At 42.0% G+C, this 13,764-nt stretch overlaps 1 pseudogene; it reads right to left on the reverse strand.

The window, feature by feature from the left end:
• Positions 1 to 3,927: 3,927 nt before the first annotated feature.
• LOC102812977 lies at positions 3,928 to 4,608 on the reverse strand (annotated as a pseudogene).
• Between the last annotated feature and the right edge of the window lie 9,156 nt (positions 4,609 to 13,764).

Genomic DNA, 13,764 nt, shown 5'->3' on the forward strand with positions numbered 1-13,764 from the left:
CTCTATACAGGGTCGCTATGGGTCGGAACCGACTCAATTGCACTTAACAACAACAATAAATCAGAAACATGTAAACAGACCGGTAGGCATAAAAAATGAAATCAATAAATGTGCGCAAGACTCATACCTCAGGCCGCTAATTTCTCAGCGCCTGTCTTCCCGCCCCGCCCCGCCCCGCCAGGACCAACGTCCGCCCATCACCAGAACAGAGCGCCGCCATTAGCTACCATATGGACCCGCCCCTTGATCCGACCCACGGCGCAGGGTGGGAAGCAATAAGGTGCTAACCACAACAAACTCGAGGAGTTCACACCAGCTGCTCTAAAAGATGAGGCTGTCTTCTGCTGTAAACGCTCAGGACCATCCTTACTCTGTCCTAAAGGGTGGCTATAAGTGAGTCACCGCTGCTATGGTTTGCAACCTTCTGCCATGATCGACCCAGATTGCTCATCGCGGACATCAAAGCCCGTATTCACTCAGCTCACCGATGCTCCCATCCCTGCGCTCACCTAATGTCGCCCACTCTTAGCACAGTGGCAGTGTCTACAGGCACCAGAACTACACCCGGATCTACTTCCCAGTCTCAATACCACTCTGTGCCTGGGAAGTCCGCGCGTCCCACTCTAGCATGTGCGCATGCTCAGCAGGGCATCTGAGCCCGAGCTTGCCCATAATCCACATGGCGCTTTGCACCCTCTCCTCCGCTGGGCTCTAAAGCGACGGCTCCTACGGAGCTTCTCCAACTTGCAGACAGCCATGTTTAAGGGATGGACGTGCCGTGCAGAGAAGAGTCTTCAGGTGGTAAAGAAGCAAACCGAAGTACCTCCGTTCGAACTGGGACGGGATCGAGCCAGAGTCCATTTCATCCCAAGTCTACCTTTCCCCGGCGCATCAGCGCTCCTCATTAAAGAATTACCATGAAGGCGCCGGCACGCCAGGGTTTGTATAAGGACCTGTGACCGGCACTAGGTACAATATGGTGTGTTGGGGATGGGAGGAAGTTTCTTTCCTTATTTCTTTCAGTCAATAATGTGCCGCCCAGAGCCAGGTTCTCGACTGATGCTGGCCTCACAAAGTTGAAGCTAGGAGTCCACCAACAGCCAGGGGACTTGTAGTGTCTGACACAGGACTGGGTTAGTGAGGGAATCTGAGGTAGTGATGTGGGATGTGCTCACATTAACTGCGGTGGGGCTAGAAACTAGAAGCTTTGGTGTGGCCTTGTAGGATAAGCACTGGACTTGTGTGGCGTTGCGGGCTAATGCGCTGAACTGCACGGTCGGTTTGAACCGCAATGTCGGCGGTTCAGGCTCAGTAGCTGGACCTTAGAAACCTTATAACGGGTCGCTGTGAATTGGAACCAACTCACTGCACTTAACAACAACAAAGTAACCCTAAGGTCCACGACAGTTCAAATTCACCAGCCTCTCTTGGAAACCCCATACAGGGTCAGTGAGTGGCAGCCGATTCAACAGCACACTACAACTGAAACAAAGATCAGTTGGAAGAAATTCTTTTCAAACCCTGATGATTAGTTGAGATTTTTGAGACCCCTCCGACCCTCCCCCATTTTTTTAAACCATCTATGGCATTTTATTTTGGAAATTTCAATGTATTATATTGGACTCATGGTGTGGTGTTGTAGGATCAATACTGGACTGCAAACCACAAGATCAGCAGTTCGAAGCCACCGCGCTGCTCCTCGAAAACCCTATACAAGGTCGCTATGAATCAGAACTAACTCAACGGCAGTTAACAACGACAACATAGGTATTAACTTACCTCCTCTCACCTTTACTCCTTCAACAAAACCAGAAGAATTTTTTTTTTTTTTAAATGAAACAAAATACTCAGACCATCTCTTATCTAGGAATCCTTATATGGTGCTGTAGTTATGATTAGCACAGGACTGCTAACCACAAGATTGGAGGTTCAAACCCACCAGCACTCAGAAACCCTACACAGGGTCGTTAGAGTCAGTAGCAACTCAACAGCACTTAACAGTAAGTTTCTTTAAAGCCTTAGGTTAAAAACAAAAAACATAAGTGCTGACTTTCTCTTTTATGAGAATTCTACTTTTGAAGGAGAATCCAGTCTTTCTTTGTGCTGACAACAGATTTCTTAGGGGAGGGGGAAAATGGTCACTTTTTCTACTTCCTTTTGATAAAGTCTCTTCTTAGTTTTTACATGTTATAATTCCCTACATGACACCTTAAAAACTTGATTGTTGGATGCATTTTCCATTTGGCAAAAATTCTTTGTGGATTTGCAGGGAGGAAGAGAGGGTCCAGAAATCAGGATCAGATAAGAACCACTTATTGACTAAAATCTTGTGATTAAAACCTTAAGGAATGTTGAGGGCTGTGCCCCTCTTTATTTGAGCAATTGTGAAGATTTTTAGGACATGCTCAAGGCACATAGCTGAGCAGCCACATCTGGGATATGCCATTAAGAAAGACCATCCATAAAAATTCCATATTTTATTTCCTCATAAGCTATTTGCAACCCAGACTGGTATTACCCAGTACGTTATGCATGACTTTAAAGGATACCTTCTACTGAGGCAGAGGAGAATACCAGCTCCAGAAAGGGGCTTGAACTGGTGTCCTGAAGAACCATGAATGCACAACATACTAAAATCAGTTTAGTCTACCCCCAACAGAGGCCTTTATGATAGAATCCATTTTGAAGAATGGATTAGCATGTTGTTGTACACACCAAATTAGCATGATATTGTTGTTGTTAAGTGCCTTTGAGTTGGTTGTGATCCATAGTGACCCTTTATAGGGTTTCCAAGGAATGGCTGGTGAGCTTGAACAGCTGACCTTATAATTCAAAGCAACTTTGCAGTCTAGTGCATTAACCCACAGTGCCACAACAACACTCCTTATATATTAAATTAGCATGGCCTTCTTAAATGGGCCACTTCCCAGAAATATCCGCCTACCCCTATGAATAAACATAATGCCTTTTTTTTTAAGGCTTTTAATTGTGAATTGAGAGATAGTTTACATGGGAGAACATCAGTTTTGCACTCACCCTATTGTATTTCATTTCATTGTAATGATTATAATCACCTCCATGCATCATCATTCAACAGTATTGCTTCTATTACCTCTTTTTGTTTGTTTTTTGAAAATTAATCGAAATATTTAATAGACAATGCAAACCATAATTTGATCTGAATATAAATGTATGCACATGTTTCCAATGAATGATCAGTTATCACAAACAGCAACAAGGACCTTAGAGCTATGTTAGAAAAATGTATCGCTGGAATTTAATTCTAACAATCTCTTTGCTCTCAAGAGAATACCATCAATTTCCAATCAGTGTCATAAACTCCAAGAAAACGGAAGGGTGTGGGAGCAAGGAGTAGGCCAGAGTGGTAAAAACAGGAGGCAGCACACAGGAGGTGGACAGAAATACAGCTCTCTAAGAAATCAAAATCAGATGCATTATTATAGCTAAGGACAAGGAAAAGCCTATGGCTTCTTAAAAACGACGTTTCTGCCAGTACCATGCAAGTCTTACAGAGAAATGTGCGACAAGTCAACGGACTTCAAAGGACGACAGAGGCTACATTTTCAGATCATTTCGATGGGCAAACGGGCAACTCCTTTCCAAAGAGGATTCAGCAGTAGAGTTAGTGTAGTCCGGAAACTCAATGTTGGATTAGCAAATCCAACAGTTTATTTTACAGAAATTCAGCATTATAAACAAACAGCAGGCGCCTCCCACCCCACCACCGGCCCCACTGCGTGCAGACCATGCTCTGCAGAGTGAGCAGTGATGCGGCCCTACTGCTTTGAAGTGAAATTCAGAACGATGTCAATCTACCTGCACCATGCCCTGCCTGCTCCGCACGCACATGTGCTTGCACGCTGCCGCAGGCCACCAGAGTCTGGGCCTAGCCCGGGGCTGCACCAGTTACATGGATCCAGCTCAGGTCTCCAATTCCTTCACATCGTCGTCGTTGTTGGCTTCCTCTTCCTTCTTCTTGGTTGGTTTTGATGATAGGGCTACAGGAACATTTGGTAGAGGGACTGTTTCAGGTCCACTGATTTCCAGCAAATTCTTGTCTAGTTCCTCCTGTTCTAGTTCTTCTAATTCTGCCATGAGCTCATCCTTGTCAAACTCTTCTCCAAACCCTGCAGGTTTTGAAATAGCCATTGAGATTTCCTCTGCAAGCTCCTGCTGGTCAACAATGTCCAGCCTTAATTCATCAACTTTATCGATGTCCATGTTGTCGTGAGCAGCCTTCAATTCATGGCCTTGGCGGCATAACCCATGTTCTTGAGCACATCTGTATTGGTATCGGCATTCTCCAGGGCTTCCTGCTGGAACTCGATAGTTGATAGCGCCATCAATCTATGCCAGTTGCTTCTCATACCTCTTGCGTTTGAGCCCTGGAGGGCTGTGCGCTTGATTTTGGTGCTGTGCTTCTTGGCAGCGGTCAGCTCCTGTTCTATCTTCTTCTCTAGGAACTCCTGCTTCTTGCTTAGCATCTCTTCGGTGTCCCGCAGCCGCTGGATGGACTCTTGGGGGGTGAGGTCATCCTTGCCGGCCTTACCCCCTCTAGCCCCCAAACAGCTTCCCTAACATCGACATAGTTCCTGTTCCCTGTGCTATCCTACGCTGTCTGTTCCGGCTTGGCCTGGCTCAGCTAGGCTCTGGCCAGCAGTCCCGGTCCTGCTGCTCCCTGCCAGCGCAGGCTTCTTCACGGCCTCCGCACGCAGCTGGGCCTGGTTGTGCCACCTCCCACCTGTTTGTTTGTTTTTTGATGTACACGAAAAACACTCAGGAATATATAATAATTTAAACAACCCAAGGGCACATTCTACAAGCCTGCCTCCTAACCACCAGTACACAACCTTTCTCTTCCCATGAGTCTAGAGTTCCCAGCTGTTCTATCTTTCCATGTCCTCATCTCTGCCTTCATCTCTGGTGTCACTCACTGCTTCTCTGGATAAGGTCCCGCAGTCCACTCATGCTCTTCTCCCTTGTTGGTCCTGAGGTTCTCTGTTTCTGGAATGTTGGATTAATTACTCCCCACTTTATGTTATAAAACGTTTACCTTTATAGTTGACCATCGCATTTAGTCATTGTAACAATTACTCACTATTGAATCATAAGATTGTTATCCCCATCTCCTTTCACCAGACCCGTCTAGACAAGATGAAAACTCTTCATTGGGGATTCTACCTTCCTGCACTCTTAAACTAAACTCCCTCTTGAAAACTTGTAAGCCAGCTGCTTCATGCCTTCACAGCACCCCCATTTTAGGTAGCCAATGTCTGTGTACAGAGTGGATAGGTTTGATCCTTGATTTGAAGACTCCATCCCTCTCAGTTGGTATTTTGAGTTACTACATCCAGAAAAGGAGCTCTGGTAGTGTAGTGGTTACGAATTGGGCTGCGAACTGCAAGGTAAGCAGTTCAAAACTACCAGCTGCTCCATGGGAGAAAGATGAGGCGTTCTGCTCCCGTAAAGATTTATAGCCTCAGACACCCTGTACAGGGTTGCTATGAGTCGGAACCGACTCCACAGCACACAGCCACCACCACCACATCCATAAATATAGGTCAAGTTCACCAAACTATAGCAATTTACACTTGTTTCCTTTATCTTCCTCTAGTCAAGTTCTGATCAATTCATTAAAGCTAGGTAAAATGGGTACTATCTGCAAGTGTGCGTGTTCTTGTGCATCTCTCCTCACTTCATATCAGCTGGATGCGTCACTGTCAACTCTAGCCCTCCGGGGCTATATCCTTGTCCATGGGCTTAGGAGTTCCTGGGTCTCACCATTCTTTGGACCAATCAGCCCTTCCTCTTCTCGCTCGTCTCTGAGTCGATGGGCATCTACAGAATGTGGTCAGACTTAGCCCCTATCTTCATTGCTGTCTTTCCCCAATTTCCACTCACCAGTAGACCAACTTGGTTACCAGAAAGCTTGCATGCTTACTCGTGTATTCCCTTTGAGTTTCAGTCTTTGAGGGGGGTTTGTTTGCTTGCCTTGATGGCTCCCCGGAGATCAACTTGCTTGTTCTTGTAGTAGCCAATCAGACTGCCATTTTTGTTTTGGGTTTTTCCTTCTGGTCTTTCTTTCAAAAAGTATCTTCTGTTCCTCTAGCTGCTCCAGGCAGGTCTCCTTGTCCTTTCTAGTGGGAAAGTCTTACCTCAGAAGGTTCTAGATGGGGCTCAGGATTCCAACTATGGTCCTATATACTACACAGACTCTGCAAGAAGCCTATTTCACTGGGCAGGCTCTAGAACTCCTTTTAGGTATTCTAATCAGTTATAAGATGAAGATGGGCTTACAAGCTTTCTGTAATCATGTGTCCAGATATTAAATACAATGCCTTTTCCCACCTAAATCATTTAAACCCCAACAAAGCCACTTGTCAGAAATATGAGGATTAGCATTGCCTAGAGTCCTCCTCATCTCTTTCCTCTCAAGTAAGTCTTTTGCTCATGTAAAACTCTGTCCATCTTACCTAATAATTCTTTGTTAGCAAAGACAAGGATCTTCCACTGGAGGGCAGGGGTGCTCTACACATTCTTGGAATCAGACGTGCATTTTGAGTAATCACCAGTCAATTTGCTGCTGCAAACATTTAAAAATGATCTTCAGCAAAATTTACTTAGGTGTGATATTAATGACAGTGTTTGATAATTTCCACATTCTGTTAGATCACCTTTCTTTGGAATGGGTATAATTATGCATCTCTTTCAGTTGTTTGGCCAAATTTTTTTGCTCAGATAAGAGCCCCCACAGCTGTATCAATTTGTTGAAACATTTTGATTGATATTCCAACAATTCTTGGAGCCTTGTTTTTCACTAATGCCTTCAGTGCAGCTTAGACCACTTACTTTAATACCATCAATTCTTGATCATATGATATCTTCAGAAAAGGTTGAAAGTTGACTGATTATTTTTGGTACAGTGACTCTCTGTATTGTCTCCATCTTCTTTTGATGTTTCCTGCATCATTATTATGTCCATAAAATCTTTCAATATTGCAACTTCACACTTGAATGCTGAGTTTCTTCTTCCCTTTTGGTTTTCTAACACCAGGTTTTTGCATATTTCATTATAATACTTTACTTTGTTTCTTGAACAGTCCTTTAAATTTTTCTGTTCAGCTCTTTTACTCATTATTTCTTTCATTCAAGTTAGCTACTCTATGATCAAGAGCAAGTTTCAGAGTCTCTTCCTACATCCACTTTGCTCTTTCCTTTCTTGTTTTTCTCTGTTTAATATAAACCTGGTTGCCCAGGAATTAAACTTTTAAATTTAGCCTACTTGGGCTGCTAATCTCACGGTCAGCAGTTCGAAACTACCAGCTGTTCCACAGGAGAAAGATGAGACTTTCTGCTCCTGTAAAGATTTACAGCCTCGGAAACCCTGCACAGGGTTGCTATGAGTCGGAACCGACTCCATAGCACATAATAACAATAACTTGGAGTCTTGGTGTGGTGGTGCTGTGGGTTAATGCACTCGACTGCAAGGTTGGTTTGAACCTCAAGATCTGCAGTTCAAGCTCACCAGCCAATCTTTAGAAATGCTATACAAGGTCGCTATGAGTCAGAACCAACTTGACAGCACTTAACAACAACAATAAAACAACGTGATGAATTCAGTCCTGGTTCAGTTCTACTGTCCCGCCAAAGAATTGGTAGGGTGTAGGCACAACAGCCACCACTTGTCTATCAGTTTGTCATACTGTAGTGGCTTGTGTGTTGCTGTGATTCTGGAAGCTATGCAACAAGTATTCTAAATACCAAGAGGGTCACACACGTTGGATAGGTTTTAGCTGAGCTTCCAGATGAAGATAGACTAAGAAGAAGGAGAGACAGACTACTTCTGAATATTTAGTCACTGAAAAACTTATGAATAGTAGTGGAACACTGTCAGCACCAGACTATTGAATACTGAATCATGATGAAAAGCACCAGAATATTGTCAGATATAGTGCCAGAAAATGAGCCCCTCAGAAGGCACTCAAAATGAGGCTGGGGAAAAGCTGCTTTCTCGAAGTAGAGTTGAGTAAAGCATTCGGGACCTTCTTTTGCTGTTGGCACACAACTCAAAATGAAGAGAAACAGCAGTAAATGTCCATTAGTATTCAGAACATGGAATGTATGAAGTATGAATTTAGGAAAATTAGAAATTGTCAAAAAATAAAATGGCATAAACATCGATATACTAGATATTGTTGTTGCTAAGTGCCGCTGAGTCGGTTCCAACCCATAGTGACCCTGTATAGGGTTTCCGAGGAGCAGCTGGTGAGTTTGAACCGCCGAACTTGCAGTTCAAATGGCTTTTCAGTCTGGCATATTAACCTGCAGTGCCACACCAGGACTCCATACTAGGCTGTATTGTTATATAAATATGATATATATATTTCAAATATAGTATATTTGAAAATTAGAAATTTTCAAAAATAAAATGGAATGTATAAACATTAATATACTAGGCATTACTGAACTGAAATGGACTGTTGCCAATTTGAATCTGATAATCACATGGTTTACTATGCCAGGAAAGGCAAATTGAAGAGGAATGGCATTACATTCATCCTCAAAAAGAACTTATCAAGGCCTATCTTGAAGTATAATGCTGTGATAAGATGATATCCATACACCTACAAGGAAGACCTGAACAACAACCGGGAAGACCAATTAATACCACTATTACTCAAATTTCCATACCAACCACTAAAGCCAGCGATGATGAAATTGAAGAATACCAACTTCTTCAGTTTGAAATTGATCAAACATGCAATCAAGATGTATTGATAATTGCTGGCAATTGGAAGGTAAAGATTGGAAACAAAGAAGGATCAGTGGTTGGAAAATATGGCCTTGGTGATAGAAATGATGCTGGAGGTCACATGATAAGAGTTTTGCAAGATCAATGACTTCTTCATTGCAAACACTTTTTTAAAACTACATAAAAGATGTTTATACACATGGATCTCACCAGATGGAATACACAGAAATCAAATTGACCACATCTGTGAAAGGACAGTGTAGAAAAGCTCCATATCATAAGCCAATACAAGGCCAGGGGCAGACTGTGGAACAGATCATCAATTGCTCATATGCAAGTTCAGGTTGAAGTTGAATAAAATTAAAATAAGTAAACAAAGACAAAATGACCTTGAACATATCCCACCTGAATTTAGAGATCATTTGAAGAAGAGATTTGATGCATTAGACACTAAAGACCAAAGACTAGAATAGCTGTGAGATGGCATCAAGAACATCATCTAGGAAGAAAGCAAAAGGTTGTTGGGAAGACAAGAAAGAATGGGAAGACCAAAGTGGATGTCAGAAGAGACTCTGAAACTTGCTCTCCAGTGTAGAGATGCTAAAGCAAATGGAAGAAGGAAGGAGTTAAAAGAGCTGAACAGAAAGTTTCAAAGGTCAGCCCGAGAAGACAATGTCAAATATTATAACAAAATGTGTGAAGACCTGGAGTTAGAAAACCAAAAGGGAAGAACACACTCAACATTTCTTAAACTAAGGGAATTGAATAAAACATTCAAGCCTCAATTTGAAATATTGAAGGATTCTATGGACAAAATACTGAACGATGCAGAAAGCATCAAAGATGGAAGTAATACACAGAGTCACTGTACCCAAAAGAAATGGTTGATGTTCAACCATTTCAAGAGGCAGCATATGATCTAGACCCAATGATACTGAAGGAAGAAATCTAAGGTGCGTTAACGGCATTGGCAAAGATCAAGGTGCTAGCAATTGATGGAATACAAATTGAAATCTTTCAACAAGCTGATGTGACACTGGAGGCACTCACTAATTTATGCCAAGAAATTTGGAAGACAGCTATCTGGCCAACTGACTGGAAGAGATCCATATTTGTGCCCATTCCAAAGAGAGATGACTCAGCAGAATGCAGAAATCATCAGGCAATATCATTACTATCACATACACGTAAAATCTTGCTAAAGATAATACAAAAATGGCAGCAAACATACACTGGCAGAGAATGTCTAGAGGTTCAAGCCAGATTCAGAAGAGGATGTGGAACAAGGGATATCATTGCTTACATCAGATGGAGCTTGGCTGAAAGCAGAGAATACCAGAAAGATGTTTACCTGTGCTTTATTGACTATTTCTCAGTTATAGTACTCATTTCTAGAAGGGACTCTTTTAGACCCAGAAAGCAGCTGGTTATGGAAGTAGTCCTTGCCTGCTGATGGGTGGCCAAGGACAGACAACTCATCCAACATTGTACATCCTGATGTTCTAATGAGTTGTATTTCATATACCTTCATACACGGGTGTTGTGCATATGGTGCCCTATCAATAAGGGTGCAGCTCTGACCTCAGGGATTGTGCAGGGGAGACGGTGTCCACAGAATAACTGGTCAATGGGAGGGAGAGGGGGGGGGTTTATTTCTGATCACCAGAAGAGCATGGGGAACAAGGAGAGGATCCCATTTTTCTGTCTCCAGCCACTGATGAGTGTACTTAGGTTGTTAGGCTGCTGTCCCAATGAAACAATGTTAACAAAAGATCAATCAAAATGGCTGAAGTGGGTCAGGCTGTGTCCTCTGTCTCTTCTTTCACTACCTTTTTTCAGCTTCTTTTCCGAATTAGTATTGACTCCACTTCTTAACCCTTTCTTCTGAAGCTCAGGGTTTCAGGACTATCATTCATATGCATTTCATTTGGTCTCTTGTCTTTGTTGCAGAGGGTCTAGATAGCATGCATGCCTAGTCTGCTACTGTGAAAATGGCATGGAGATGTTGACCTTCTCCAACTTCCCAAGGATGAAGGAGGAGAATCACCAGCCCAAGGCTGATTCCTATGAGGCCGAGATCAGGCATACCTTCATCTTAACAACCTCCTTTGCCTATTCTGGATATCCGTCATCCCTCCCACAACACTCTACATCTGCTGGGTTGGATAATCCATTGCAATGACCACACAGAACTCACAGACAATACTCATGATTGTGGGGTTTATTAGGGAAGTTAACAAAGTAAAATTTAGGGTCAGAAACAACTCAAGATACGGCAGTTCTATGGTCAGGAATGCTTCTCTCAGTTACATGACCCCTTGACATCTGTCCTGCTGAAGTAAGTGTTACAAGCTCCTTTAGCACTGCTGATGAATGTCCAAAGGGCACCCAATTATGCAAGCCAGACACTACCATAAGGCACTCAGGTTTACTGGGCCCCTAGGCTGGGAAACCTGACGCTCTGTCACTTCATGTCAATGCCTCTGCTACAACCTCTGCTTTTCACCACTTTCCTATGCAGAGATCTCAAGATCCAAATGATGTGATTCACTCATGGCTCTTTTTTCTGATAGTCCTGGGATTGTCTGTCTCTGCTTCTGAGATGGCTCCCTTTAAATCTAGTGGTGGTGGTGGTGCTGGTAGTGTGCTGTGGAGTCGGTTCAGACTCATAGCTACTCTGTATAGGGTTTCTGAGGCTGTAAATCTTTACGGTAGCAGAAAGCTTCATCTTTCTCCCATAGAACGGCTGGTAGTTTCAAACTGCTGACCTTGAGGTTAGCAGCCCGACTCATAACCACTACACTACCAGAGAAAAATCTAACCAATCCCTACATTATATGCACCAAATTTGCATGGTCCCTCAAAATCTTTTGATGGAAGTTACAAAGATCATAATAGAAGAGCAATCATTCATTGTACCACAGGCATCTTCCTGGAAGTGTTTAATTTTTTTAAAAAAGTTTTTATTGTGAAGTGAGTGGTAGTTTACATGGGAGAACATCAGTTTTACACCGTAGTTTCATTGCAATGATTTAATTTTTAAAAATAATTCATTTTGTTGTTGTTGTTGAGAATATACACAGCAGAAAATAAACCAATTCAACAAGTTCCACATGTATAGTTCAGTGACACTGATTACATTTTTCAAATTGTGCAACCATTCTCACCCTGCTTTTCTAAGTTCTTCCCTCATTTACATGAACTCTCTGTTCCCTAAGTTTCCTATCTAATTTTCTGAGTTGCTTTTGTCAGTTCAATCCTGAATAAATAGATCATTAAAAAACTCATTATTAAAGGATGGCATAGTTTACCAGTTAAGGTAAAATATTGCTTGATTTTTGGTTTACAGTTTAAAGATTACCTCAAGGCAATGCTTTCAATTGATCCAGCCTTCAACACACCAGAAAAACTGGATTCCATGAAAATTAAAATATATATTTTAGTGTGGTTTTGGTGAAGGTTTACAAAGCAGTTTAATTTCCCATTCAACAATTTCTTGGTAAATTGTTCAGTCACATTGGTTGCATTCTTCACAATGCATAAACATTCTCATTATTTCTGTTCCATTTCCATTAATCTAATTTCCCTGACGCTTTACCATCTTATCTTTATTTTTAAAGTAATTATTGACTGTTGAGGTCATATAGATGATTTTTAAATGGAGCACAATATTCACAGGTGACATTATTTATTTTGTGAGCCAACCCACAGCAGTCAAGAAATTAAACAATATATTGCATTATGTACATATACTGGAAAAGATACTTTTCATGTGTTAAAGAGCAAAGATATCACTTTGGGGGCTAATGTGCACCTGACCAAAGCCATGGTATTTCCAACTGCCTCATGGTCATGTGAAAGTTGGAAAATGAGTAAGGAAGGCCACAGAAGAATCAATGCATTTGAATTATAGTGTTGGAGAAGAATATTTAAAGTACCATGGACTTCCAGAGGGGCAAACAAATCTACCTTGGAAGAAGTACAGGCAGAATGCTCTTTCAAACATTTTGTCAGGAAGGTGCAATCGCTGGAGTGGGACATAATGTTTGTTAAAGTGTAGGATCAGCACAAAAAAGGAAGATCCACAACAAGATGGACTGATATAGTGGCAGCAATAATTGGCTTACACATAACAACAATTGTGAGGATGGCATAAGGACAGGCAGTGTTTCATTCAGCGTTGTACATAGGGTTGCTATAAGTCAGAGACAGCGCCTAACAACAATTATTATTTGAGTTTTTTTATTTCCCTTTTGATTCATTGGCTAGATCTAGTTTTCTAAAAGTTTTTCAGTTATTTGGAATAAAATGTTGAAGGCCTCCCTCCACCCCTGTTTCCCCTCCAAACTTTTTATAGTGATTTGGGTGAAAGTCTACAGAGCAAATTGATTTCTCATTCATAATTTTAGTTTTGTGGCACTAGTAGTAATGTATACAGTACAACAACACTCTTTCTATTTCCTCCTTATGTTTATTGTTTCCATTCATCGTTTTTTCTTCCTACTATCAGAGTTTTGTTTCTGGGCAAATGTTGCCCTTTTGATTTTATATGACTGTCATACTGAGTATGTACATCCCTGGTGTTATTGTTCATTTTATAGGCCATGGACTACTAAAAGTACAAGTAAGTATGAGTTGGAAGATGTACAACCAAAATGTTTCTTGGAAGCCAGGATGGCGAGACTTCATCTTTCATACTTCAGACATATTGACACGAGGGACCAGTTCCTGGAGGATATCATGTTAGGTAAAGAGGAAGGTCAGTGAAAAAGAGGAAGACCTCCAATGAGGTGGATTGGCACAGTGGCAGCAGCAGTGGGCTCCAGTTTAACCATGATTGTGAGGATGGAGCAAGACAGAGCAGTGTTTTGTTCTGTTGTGCATTAGGTCACTATGACTCAAAATTGACTTGATGGCACCAAACAAGTTTCTCTGACCCCTCCTCTTCTTATGTTAGCTTTAGGCTAATTGTTGACCTTTTGGTGTCATAT

This window comes from Chrysochloris asiatica, unplaced genomic scaffold, assembly GCF_000296735.1.
Source record: "Chrysochloris asiatica unplaced genomic scaffold, ChrAsi1.0 scaffold00205, whole genome shotgun sequence".
In the NCBI taxonomy this organism is placed as follows: Eukaryota; Metazoa; Chordata; class Mammalia; order Afrosoricida; family Chrysochloridae; genus Chrysochloris; species Chrysochloris asiatica.